General features: G+C 36.0%; 1 protein-coding gene across 4 annotated transcripts in view; it reads right to left on the bottom strand.

Annotated features, from left to right (window-relative positions):
* The window catches only part of LOC137251373 (uncharacterized), a 61,015-nt gene that overhangs the window by 14,674 nt on the left and 33,253 nt on the right, over positions 1–13,088 (bottom strand). The gene's annotated exons all lie outside the window — the stretch shown is intronic.

Below are 13,088 nucleotides of genomic sequence, written 5' to 3'. Positions count from 1 at the left end.
TAATAAGCCAATAACTTCACTCATTAATGCTCGCCGCTTTGACCTAGGGGTTTTCCGCAAACTGTTTATGAACGAGTCTGACGACATCAGCAATATTTGCAGCAAATCCAAGTTACTACAAATTCTTGACTTTTTTGTGGTGAAAAGTTCACGATAGTTTCGTGCATCTTTGTTTCTGTACTCTTGAGATTCTTCCGAAAGTTGACCAATAGGAAGAATAGCAGACACGATTATACTCTTTCCATGAAACAGAATTTCATGTACGCTCACTGGCATATTGTACCAAGCATATTTTACGATGATGTATATGCCGACAGAGCGTTGCAACTTTGCCATTAATCATGCACAACACAAACGTTGATTTCACCAGTAAGTTTATGTTATCTGTTTGAATTGTTATATGACGAAGACTGGAAATTTGGTCTTTGACAGATTGCACATCCTTTGAAATGACATCTCGTGTTTCTTTTGTAAAAACAAATTTTATTTGGCGGCAGTATCTCGTGGAAGATGGAGCAGGATTATTCGAAAATATAACCTTTCGTTGGTCAACCATTGTATACATTTGAAGGAGTACCAGTGAAATGAAAAACATACTAGTTTCCGATTTGTTTTCTTCTGAATGTTATAATTGCATTTAGTTCTTTAACCTCGGGAATAGAAAGCAATACCTATTCTTATGCAAGACACAATCTTCGTAAACTGTGATCAATTAGGGATTGGAATTCAATTTCAACATAGGTTTCCGTTACGGTTATTTTTTCAGGATAGCATAAATTCTTTGATTCTTTTAAACAATTATATGAAGGATATATTTTTCTGTTAACTTCTGAAATGTGCTGCCGGATCAGGGAGTATTCATATCTTGAAAGATTTGAGTCAACTATCATCGCAATTGCTTGATCTGGTGACAAACTTTTCTTATTTTCTTCCGATAGTCGGGACTTTTTGATTGCAATGCGTCTTGATGGTGATGCCGTGAACAGCTCCTCAATTATTTTTCAGAGTTTCTTCTCCCTGATGATCGTAATTGTCGACAATGTTCATTAGTTCCTTAGATTTTTGTTTTTTTGTGCGCATAGATTACTCAGAGAAGTTTTTTGTTGGCCTCCCCGGCTTAGGAATATCACGAGAAGTATATGGCTCAACATCAAGCATATAATCTATAAAATCAAGATTTTCTGATAACCATTTAGAGTTTTTCTCAATAAATCTACTTGTAGATCGAAAACAACACGCCCATCTCTTACGAACATTATAAGTTAGCTTGATGATGTATTTTTTTAATTTTGAATGATCCACATATCTTCCAATTATACTCAAAATAGGGTTTAGTATGGCTTTGTCCGTTTCTCCATCTTTGCTTTTTAGCCAAACTTCAAACAGTGCATTTCGTGAAATAGCCATAACTAGTTGATGATATAGGAAACTTTGGTAGAGTGCAGTTGGTTTTACTTCAATGCCGTCCGTCTGAGTATGATTCATTTTTAACTTTGTTCTCTATTTATATAGTCTTAGCCCAAGCGTTTTATCATATCACTTGTCATAGAATAAGAAACTGGGTTTTTACGGGAAAATAATACCTGCTATTGCTTTAAAAAATATACTTACCCATTTCTTTGTTTTAAAGATCTACCGAAGATCTCAAACTCCGAGTGAGCTTTAGGTAGGCGCTTATGTGATGTATACATACATATGTATATTCCCGAAGCACTCAATTGCGTATATACATAATATAAGTTGATGGGATAAGTGCACAACTCGTTAACTATGAGAAAACTCATATGACAAGCAATGAAGGCTATTCAGTGCACAAGTTTCCTTTTTCTGGGTTTTTACCATTTCAGATATAACTGTCTTTTTTTGGGATCTAGTATTGTAAACTTGAATTGAGGACATTTCATATTTAGGTCACTGCGCTTCATACGTGAGCGAGGGCATAGAGACCTTAAGTTGGCGATTACAAAGAAACACGCAAAACTTCGCAATGGTTGTTTTCTTTATCTGAAACTATATGAAATTCCCTTCAATGTGTATGTATTCGTTCAATGGAATTGGGCGGAATCAGGAAATTTTATTCTATTGAAAACGAAAAATTGTCTAAGATTACCAAACTTTTAGTGACTGCCTAAAACAAAAAAAAAAAAAAAAAAACACGTAAGGACGGAACTGTCTTCGGATGTGCCGAAGACGTCATACCTTTCATGAATGGGGCTGAACAATAATCTTATCCCGTTCGTAATCTCCAATATAAGTTAAGAAATATATAGCGAACAGGTGTACATACCTAAACGATTTTTAAGATAAATATAAAATAAAAAATGGCAAAAAACCCCTTATCTGAACGATCGGTTGTATGGGATATATACTATATATAGCTCCGATCGATATGATTTTTTCGTGAAATCTTCTATGATATATTAGAATAAATTTCACCAAGTTTAACATTTTTATATTGAAAATTAAGGGAGAAATTGCCAAAAATCTTTCTATCTGAACGATCGGTTATATGGGAGACATATGTTATAGTGGTCCGATCCTACCGGATCCGACAAATGTCTAATATAATACAAAAATACATCCTTTTGCCAAATTTCATTGAGATATCTCAAAATTTGAGGGACTAGTTTGCGTTCAATCAGACAGACGGACATGGCTATATCAGCTCAGTTCGTCGCCCTGATCAATTCGGTGTACTTAATGGTGAGTCTGTCTTCTATATTTCTCAACGTTACAAACATCGGACCAAAGTTAATATACCATTTCATGTTCATGAAAGGTATAAAAAAAACAAATTCCTACGAGCCTAAAACTTACCAATGCTGTTATAAACTACCCAAATATGTTAACTAAATCAGTTTGAAGTCAAAAGAGTTATCAAAAAATCCACTACGTGGCCACAAAGTTGGCCGAAAATTTTGGACTGTGAAATTGTTTTTGCACTTGTTTTAATTATCCAAGTTTCATAATGCTTATCATGGTGATCGTGGGTTTTTTCCTTTGCTACGTATACATTTTCTTAACACTTGGTTATTAATCTATTGCATGTCAAAACATCTTTGAGATTGGAGAACATTGTTTTTTGGACTTTTGGCATCCTAAAAGTGAAAAAAGTTACACTGCGCTGCGTGCCGGGCATGCTTTTTGCTGTCTCTACAATATTTAGAAATCTTTAAAAAGTCCATACAAAACAGAACAGAAGAGTATTGCGACAGATTTTTAACTAACTTCTCGTTAAGAACAAGTAAAGGTGTCTAAGTTCGGGTGTAACCGAACATTATATACTCAGCGTGAGCTTCAATTGTACATCTCATTTCAGATAAATTACTTTTCTACATAACACGTGGCACCGCCCGTTAAAAAAAATGTCTCCCAATTTCCTCTTACAATAAAACTTGATAAGTGAAATATCATTGATTCAATACTATTTTTTGCTAAGTTACAGCTTATTATTCTAGTATACGACCCTTTTAAACTTGCTTTATATCTAAGTTGTCGTGGTCTTTAAGCGATCCCGTCCATTTTTACTAGAAATATTTTCTGCTATAAGGAAAATTTGTGTACACAATTTGATTAAGATATGTTAATCTTTCTTCGATTTATGGATCCCGAAATATAGAAAATTGCTTAGTCATAAAAGGGGCGGTGCCACGCCCATTTTTTTAAGTTTGAAGTTTTTCCTACTTACCGTTATAAATCCACTTGGGAAATGAAATACCATTGATATAAAGCTCCTTTATTTTATTCGTCCCCTACCCTTTTAAAAATCTTTTTAATTAATAGTGGGCGATTTCGTTAATTTTTCTTCAAAGCATTCCCTACGGTAAAGGCAACCTCTCTGCCAAATTTTGTTACGATAGGTTTAACGATTTTTGATTTATGACTAATGATATTTGTAAAATTGATTTTATCAGAAGTGGGCGGTGCCACGCCCATTTTAAAATTTTTTTTCAAATTTTTATCAGAAGTTCAATATCAGTCCACACGTCAAATTTAAACATTCTAGGTGTATTATTTATTAAATAATCACGTTTTTTGTGTTTTCCAATGTGTTATATATATAAAAAGTGGGCGTTGTTATCATCCGATTTCGCTCATTTTCAATACCAATCTAGTCTCGTGTACCAAATTTGGTGAATATATCTCAATATTAACTCAAGGGATGTTCTATTGACACCTGTGAAATTACCAAACAATATGGCTATTATTACAAATTAAATAATTGAGAATTTATTAAATAGGTCTAGGAAGGAAATATTTAGGATCACGGCGACAACTAAAGGAGACAAGCTTTCTGGCCTAAGCGAGTAAAGAATCTGTATTGCCTTCAACGACAGATGTAGGACCATGAAGATATTAGAGGTACAAGGCAACAGTTACCCATTTCATCTGCGAGTGTCCAGCCCGTATTTAGTGCAGCTTTATGATGCCCGATTTAAGTCTGATATCAAACTTGCTCCCTGAGGGGCATCAGTAGCCATATTGATTCAACCAAACAACAAAAAAAAAACAAAAAACAACCAGCAAATGGTACAGCAGTCTAATAGTTAATTTCTTCTTCTAAGAGAGAGTGCAGTGCAAGCACTGGACACGGCGAGCACCTCCAGAATGTTAGTGGCGGTGCAACGGACGGCGCTGATCGGTATCAGTGGCGCTCTCAGAACATATGTATGTACATATAGTAGATATTGCGAGAAAGGCAGCCGCGGCCCGGTCGTTTGTCAGGCTTCGTGATATGGGCTATGGGGTTTCTGACTTCGGACATTCCAGCCTTTTTACTAGGTTCGACTTTATCCCGGACAGGACGGACTATTGTATCCCGATAATTGCTCCCTATACAACCTTCACCCCAGTCATTCCCCCGTGATAGGGGTGGGGAGGAGGATTCATCTGGGGCAGGGGACAGGTTAAATTGTTCACGGATGGGTCGAAGTTGGTCGGAAAGGTTGGTGGGGGATCTTTTGTGAAGATCTAAATGTAAGCCGTGAATTTAAGTTGGCTGATCATTGCAGTGTATTCCAAGCGAAAGCTGCTGCGATTAAGGATGCGGTGGATAAAATACATTCCAGTGTTACTACGGTTAGGGAATTCAACATCTACTCTGATAGCCAAGCGGATATCAAGGCCTCGAATTCAACTACACTGAGATCGAAGGTGATCTGGGAGTGCCTGACCCCGCTTGCGATTGCATCGAACGATTTTCAAGCGGATCTCTTAGCCCGCATTGGTACACCTGAACCGGATGAAGGTTTCGGGATTCCGCTGGGCACCTGTGGTTTGCTCCTCCATAGCTAGGCCGCGTGTTATCTCAGCAAACGTTGAGCCGACACCACCTCTTGCAGTGTAGTAAGATTATTCTGGCCGAAATTGGACGGCAGGGGGTCGGCCCAGGTTCACTAAGGCTCACCTATCAATGGTCATGCACCGTCCCATGGGTATCAATGCGTTGCGTCTCAATATATTGGAAATTCCATCCTGCTGCAGCTGTATGGAGGATGATGAGGTGGCATCATCAAATCACTTTATGCTTGATTGCCCAGCTTTTGCCAGAACAAAGCGAAATTACTTCGGTCGTGAGTCACTTGGATCTCCCACCACCGTAATTTTATTTTATTGTATGTGGTATCACAACGGACCTTCATGTTGTCCGAGTGAGCTTCCCCTATCAGGGTAGCTACAACAAAACCTAACCTAACCTAAGAGAGAGTACATCACAATGGCTCTCAGATCGCTAACAACGTGATTGGGAATCTTGTGCTCAGCTTTAAAGAAGCATCTTGGTAAGCGGTTTGGTTTGGTAGGTGCCGCGTGGTTCGAGATATGTTGAAAGAAACCTAACAAATTTTAAGTAATTGTTCACCTAAGTTTGGTAAAAGCGCTCTAATTTTATATTTTTCATGTATTTACGAAAAGGTGGTTTTTAAATATGTTTATCTCCTTTTTGTTTTTCATTTATTCAAAAGTTTATTAGCCTCGAAATGTCATTTTTACTTTAGGCTCCCAGTAATCCTATTTTCAACAAAAATAACAAAAGTTATAAATTCATTGCAGAGCACTGGGAAAAAGTGCCAACAAATATGACACTATGGCTTCTTTGAAATAAAACAGGCGCAATGTTCACATTTTTCTGCAACAGATAACGCAGCGCTGTGAAAAACCGTTGACAAGAAACAGTATAGAAGTAGAAATAATGGAGAAAACAAAATAACCGTTGTGATAGCTGAATTATTATAGCAGCGGCGCTTAAACGTTGCCGATGAAAGAATTTAGCAGTTCCCGAAATGAATCTATGCAAAGTGCTTTAGTAGTTGTCTAAAATATTTTCTTTCTTCTATTCTTATTTAAACAATTTTTTATTAAGAAAAATTTAATCATAACAATAATAATGTTAAAAAAAAAATTTTAGTAGGCCTTCACTTCGATTCGAACCCACTATCTCACAAATCAATAGGCCACTAAAACAACAAAAATTTGGCAAAAATGCAACGACAACAATTGCTATACCTTTCAGGAAAATGAAATGGTATATTAACTTCGTCACGAATCCCAAAATTGTAAGTCCTTAAAGGAAAATAGATAGATCCACCATTAATTGTACCGAAATAATCGGGATGAAAAGCTGTTTTGATTTAGCCATGACCGTGTGTCCATCTGTCTGTTTGTATGCATAATAGTCCCTCAATTTTTCAGATATCTTGATAAAATTTGGTGAATGATTAGACATTTGTCGGAACGGGCCGGATCGGAACACTATACCATATATTCTCTATACAACCGATTTTTCAGAAAAAGAAGATTTTTGTCATATCTTTCTCAATTTATCAGATTGACGCTTCAAACTTCACCAAATACTTTCGTACATTGCACATATTGTCGTCTGAAAACAAGGATGAGATCAGTCGTATATATACCATATATCTAATATACCCGATTGTTCAGACAAGAAACTTTTCGTAACTACTGCCCCATTTTAAGAGCTAGAGGCTTCAAATATCACCGAAGCTTACGTATAGAGCATATATTGTTGTCTGAAAAAATTATAGAGATCGGTTGTATGTATAGTATATATCTCATACAACCCATTGTTCAGATAAGAAAATTTTCGCAATTTACGCCCCATTCACCAAATGCTTGCGTATGTAGCATATTTTTTTGTCTGAAAAATCGTAGAGATTGGTTGTATATATAGTGTATACCCCATATAAACTGTCATTTCTGTCCCCTTTTTTGGAGCTAGAAGCATCAAATTTTATCAAAAGCTTACGCTTACGTCATATATTGATGAAATAAGTTATTCGTAGCCATCGTTTTTACATGCAGACCACAAAAAACGTGAAATTTTGCATCCGCACACAACCTACCTACCTATTTTTTATTCATCTTAAAAATCGCTTACGTATGTACATCTGTTCATTATAGTGAGCGCGACTTATGAAACCGTAAAGTCCACTCTAAAACTTAGTATCATTCTATGTATTTGATGGTGACCCCAATAACGATACTGCAGCTACCTGCACGAGAAAGAGCAAACTTCGAAATTCTGCTGTGAAGAGCTCTCGCCTTTTTAAGTTGGAATTGGAGCAGAACAGTTGAATTGTAAAAATACGCTTAAAAATAATTTTGCTTGGAGCGAGTATATACAGAGTGAATCTGCAAAGTTTTGCAAGTGATTGATATTGCTGTTTTAAATAAGGAACTTTATTGAAGTTGTGCAGTTAAGAGTGATTTGATGACCAAGATAAAAATTGATTGCCGACCTTAGAGCTAAAGGAATTTTTTTTTCCGCCTATCAGCAAAAGTATTGTAACATAATGTTCGTTTTTGTACGAAACGTCGGCAGGTTACGCGATATTTAAATGGCTGGGTTGGTGATGCTAAAGTGTATCCCTTTATGGATGGGTAGGGAAGAGAAGGAGGCTGTTTAGTAACGGCATTCCTGGGATTAATTAGAGGACCTTTCATCCGAGCAGTCTTTCCGTTTTTAAGTGTTTATGGGATTTGATTGGGGTAGTAATTCTTTTGCAGTTGTTGTTGGTAAAGAAGTGTATGATTTTCCTTATATGTATATCGAGTTCACAGGTGGCTAGTGGGGCAAGGACCCACCCAATCCGACGAGCTTTTGTAACAGTCGATTTAGTGAGTCAATAAAACTCATATGAGTTGAATTGGAAATATTAGCATGGTAGAGGAAGGTTCAGTTGCGATACTTACAGAAAGCCCTGCTTTTGTGAGCGCGATTTATGAAACCGTAAAAGTCCACTCTAAAAATTAGTATTATTCTATGCATTTGATGGTAACCCTAATAGCGATATTGCATTAGTTGTGAATTTTGTCAACTTGACAGTGACAGTTTTTTTTTACAGTGGAGAGATGTCAAACTACCTGCACGAAAGAGAGCAACCTCACACTTCCACTGGCGCCAGCTCTTTCCTTTTTGAAGTTGACGTGGAAGCAGATCGGTTCGTGGTAGTTGAGTAGTCAATGCGCGGTGCTGTTGTCAAAGCACAAGTGCTATTTTTTGCACAAGCTCTCATGTAAAAATTAATAAATTAAATAAAAGAAGCCTGAAAAATTATCCTGAATATCAAAGATTATTGAATAGTTCCAACTCGTGATGTAAGTTATATTGAATGACCAGCAAATTTCTATTGAACTTATAACATAAAACGTGTTCGTAACAAAGAAACCTCAAAAGAAGAAGCAGAACGGAGGGCAGAGCTATAATCGACAGGCGGTCGTGAAAGTGAAAATAGACAAAACAAATCAATAGAATTTTGGGAAAATAAGGCATACAATTCTTCTTGATACCAAAAAGTAGCAATACAACAGGATTTTCGGTAAACAAATTGACTCGCAATCCACCACCTACATTACTTCAGCTATAGGTAAAATTCGATACTCTATTAATTTGCTGGCATAAGAGCAAAGACATGGATTAAGAAAATATTTATTCAGATAAATACTTTAAGCCGAATATATACGTTAAAAGACTCCGTAATCAAATTATTCTTGCCAGCACCAAAATTAAGTCAATTACTAATTCGTAATACAAAACCACAAGATATTTCTGCTTGCATTCTATTAAATATGTCATCGAACATCACTAGCATTGTTAACGAAAGGCTTGAACGCTCCAACTCGACTTCATCCTTATGTACATTGAACAGCAGTAGTCATAACAAAAATAAGAGTGTAGTATTACCGGCAGATAACAATACCATCGCAAGTGGTAATGGAGGGCTTAATCCAAATGGCACTTGTGGTTTTAACGGGGTCATTATTAGTGAAGTTGTGGACGAGAAGAATCTTATATTTACGGCCCGATTCTTAGCGTTACCGGTAAAATAGTACCCAGAACATTATGTAACCGAAAATCGTTACCAGTTGTTTTATTCGCGATTCTGGCCAAAGTGGTAACGCTGTCATCACCGAAAAACTCACCAGTGTATGTGGTGAAATTTGAAAGTTGGGTTTCTTGGCTTTACCCATGGCGGAACGATACAAGGTGACAGCATGGGACAGCTGACTATAAACTTTTTTTATTTAATTTGATACATCAATTTCCGGCGCAGTACGATTTTGACATTTGTCCATCGAATTTACAAAAACGAAGTACATGGAATTTTTATTTATGTTTGTAGGTATGTCACCATGCTGCCACCGTGTATGGTTCCGCCATGGCTTTACCGAAAATGTGTCACTAGTAGATACGATGTTAACGAATAAACGGGACGATGTGTATATACATATGTGCATACACGCATACGTTTTTACATAGCTATATTGTAATATATACTGTTAAAGTACATGGAAACAAATATGTATAGCAAGAGGCAACACTTTTTTACTATTATGTTTACTTATTTGTGCTCACAATTCTTTATTTTTCAGTATTGCCTTTTTCTAAACAACAGCTTTTGTGTGGTTACATCGATGTTACCACCTATTTTAGTGGGTAAACAATTATCCGGCTACTTTCGTGGGCAGAATACCAAAAGGGTACAAAAGTTACCACATGAAGAAATTTGCCGTGGTGAAGAAAGTTGTTACCACATTAGAATCAGGCTGTTAGTGACAAATACAAGAGTAGCTGTACACTAATTTGCATCTATGATCCACAAGAAGTGTTATTGAAAATTGCACTATATAATGATAATTAATACGTGCTGAAGGAATACGTGGTTACTTATGCCGAAACTACTCTTTCACTTGTTTTTGATTAGAAAATTGATATTTTTTTTTTATTTTTTATTAGTGATAACTAGCAATTATTTTTCATTGCTAAAGATAAGATATAACTATGTTCGGTTTAACTTTTTTCTTTTATTTGGTCAAATTAATCAGTGCAATTTACTCTGACTCAAAATGTATGAAAAACAAATTCATTTAATTAGTATATAAAAACCATTACAACTATCGTAGGGGTGCGAGTTCGACTCCCACTCCCGGGAGAAAAGGCTTTGAAGAGATTTACAAGGTATAATCGAAACAGCTGTCGCCTTGTCCGTCCTGATGTCACGTTGTTTAAATTTTTCCCAAATTATTAAATAAAAGAGGAAAAATCGTTTTTAATTTCGCTATAATTGAAAATAAAAGCCTTTAGATATTTACACATCCTTCCTGTTGTTTGCCTCGTATATATTAATTTCACTACGCCACTGACGGCGTAAAACCAAATCAGTTTTCAGAGTAAAATCTAATTGGAATAACGTAAAGTAGTACATACAAATGTACATCGTAAGAGTGGGTTATGCGGCAGTTACCCACCGACGTGTGCCGTACGTACGGACGTTTGTCGTACGAAGCACGTTTGACCGAACTTTCAAGCCCGTAGGAATCAATGTGTGCGTCTGTGTACATGTACATTACACATTTGTGTGTGTATTGTTTACAAATAAGCACTGTTGCCATTGACCATTTTGCATGTATGCTTATGGAAACATCAACATTTTCCAATTTAATTTTTGATATTGTAAAAGGCCGGAATAAATATTAAATAAGTATAAATAGATTAAATATTTATAATCAGCACTTTTACATAATTATTTCGAATTATTTCCACAATTTTTCAAACTTTAATTAGGCGTTTTTGCATAAAATTGGAAACGGTCAAAAATTAGCGCACAAAAGTTTACTAGGTAACTCTGTCTAGTGAGAGAGCGATCAGCTGACACGTTCTTATGGAAAAAATCAAAATTGTTTTGATTTCTACGTTCCGGGCTACGTACGTACGGGCGTTGCACGTCGGTGAGTTTTCGTTTACATTGCACACTCATAAGATAGGTCGTGTCAGCTGACACGTTTTTTCTACGTACGTTCGTGGGTAACTGCCGCATTAGAGTATTTTATTAGTGAGAAAAACAAAACACAAAAAAATGTGATATTTATTTTCAACAGCCCATTTCAGCCAAACAAATATACATAAAAAAGAGTTTTGAATTTGAATTGGAAATATGTGCTGGAAAATTCCAATTTATTTTGTGAGATGGATTAAACCTTAGGTTCGTAAGTATGGTTGGGTTGGTGATGCATAAGTGTATATCTTTATGGATGGGTAGGGAAGAGAAGAAGGCTGTTTAGTAACGGCATTCCTGGGATTAATTAGAGGAACTTTCATCCGAGCAGTCTTTCCGTTTTTGAGTGTTTATGGGATTTTATGGGGGAAGATTTGTTTGTCGTTGTTGTTATTAAAGAACTGCATGATTTTCCTTATATGTATAACGAGTTCATAGGCGGCTTAGTGGCGGCAAGGACCCACCCAATCCGACGAGATTTGGCCTGGATAAAGCGAGCATGCACAGCCGGCCACCTTCTATGAGCGAGGTGTATATTACATATAAATGGCGCCCAAAATGTGGGGCCAACCATCCTGGTGCCCCAAGGAATTCAGATTTGGTGGTATTCCACTTTCCAAATCTCACATAATTGTTTTGAAAAAAAAAAAAAAACATGTAAAAGGTATTGGAATTAATTCAAATAGGACCAAACCTTTGTTTGTCTAACCGACCGACGTAAAGTTTTTTTTTTTCTGTGAAATTACTCCTCGACTTAGCTCAGGAATATGACCAAGAATATATTTATATTTGTCGTACCGATCTAGGAGTGGAGTAAAATTGTCCTTTTATTGAGTTTGGGAATTTTATTTCGGAATTATAAATTTGAAGTAATGGTTCGATTTATAACCATTTAAAAGACCAAACACAAATTTATTTTAGATTTTTTATTGGGGGTTAAAATTTTCTAACATGGAATCAGTTAAATTATTTTAGCTGGATTCCAGGAATAGTGAATTGTACATCGGCAAAACTACCCTTAGTTTTGTACTTCATAGCTGTTCTTCTAATTAAACCCAACAATTTCTTCTGAACGAACCGAAGGTAAATCTAATCTCACAAAAGTTAAGTATATACTTTTTTATTTTCTTTTGTAATTTTATTGACTCGTTTATTTGAATTGGAAAAAAAAGAGAAATAATATATGTAAGCTCAATATTTATTATAATTAAAGTAGTATAATCTATGTAACGGGTTTAAGAAATGCAAGTTTTCACATTTCAGGTACTTAGAGTTAGGGAAATTTTGATTTTTAAATGAATTAAAGGAACTTACTATGGAATTGTTACGTTATTTCCTGAGGTAATGTGGTAAGTCTGGTTATAGAGTTGCGTTAGGGATTTTTGGGTAAAAGACGATGTCCCCAAAAATCATAGGTAGGGAGGGTTAAGATTTCGCACCTTGTATCTCCCCCACATCCGGAGATACTATCTTTTCCGACTTTCAAATGACAATGCTGTACATTTTGCTTGCTCTCGACTTAAATTTTGTAGTTACTCATTTTCTTTTTTCTTGGTTTTATCCCTAACAAAAGGGCAATTTAGGGACCCTCATATTAAATATTTATAATAGGTATTGGCAGAAAGAATTTCAAGAATTCAGCCACGACATGCCTCAGTTGTTGTTTAACTTTATCCCAATTGCCTTCCTTGTATAGCTTATTCTTTGCACAATTGTATGTTATCATGTGGCAAAACTACGCTTTTTGTTGTTGGCGGTTTAAAACAAACTGGTATTTGGTTTGTTCTATTTGAA

Source organism: Eurosta solidaginis, chromosome 4 (genome assembly GCF_040869045.1).
Source record: "Eurosta solidaginis isolate ZX-2024a chromosome 4, ASM4086904v1, whole genome shotgun sequence".
In the NCBI taxonomy this organism is placed as follows: Eukaryota; Metazoa; Arthropoda; class Insecta; order Diptera; family Tephritidae; genus Eurosta; species Eurosta solidaginis.
This window is presented reverse-complemented; position numbering and strand designations above follow the sequence as displayed.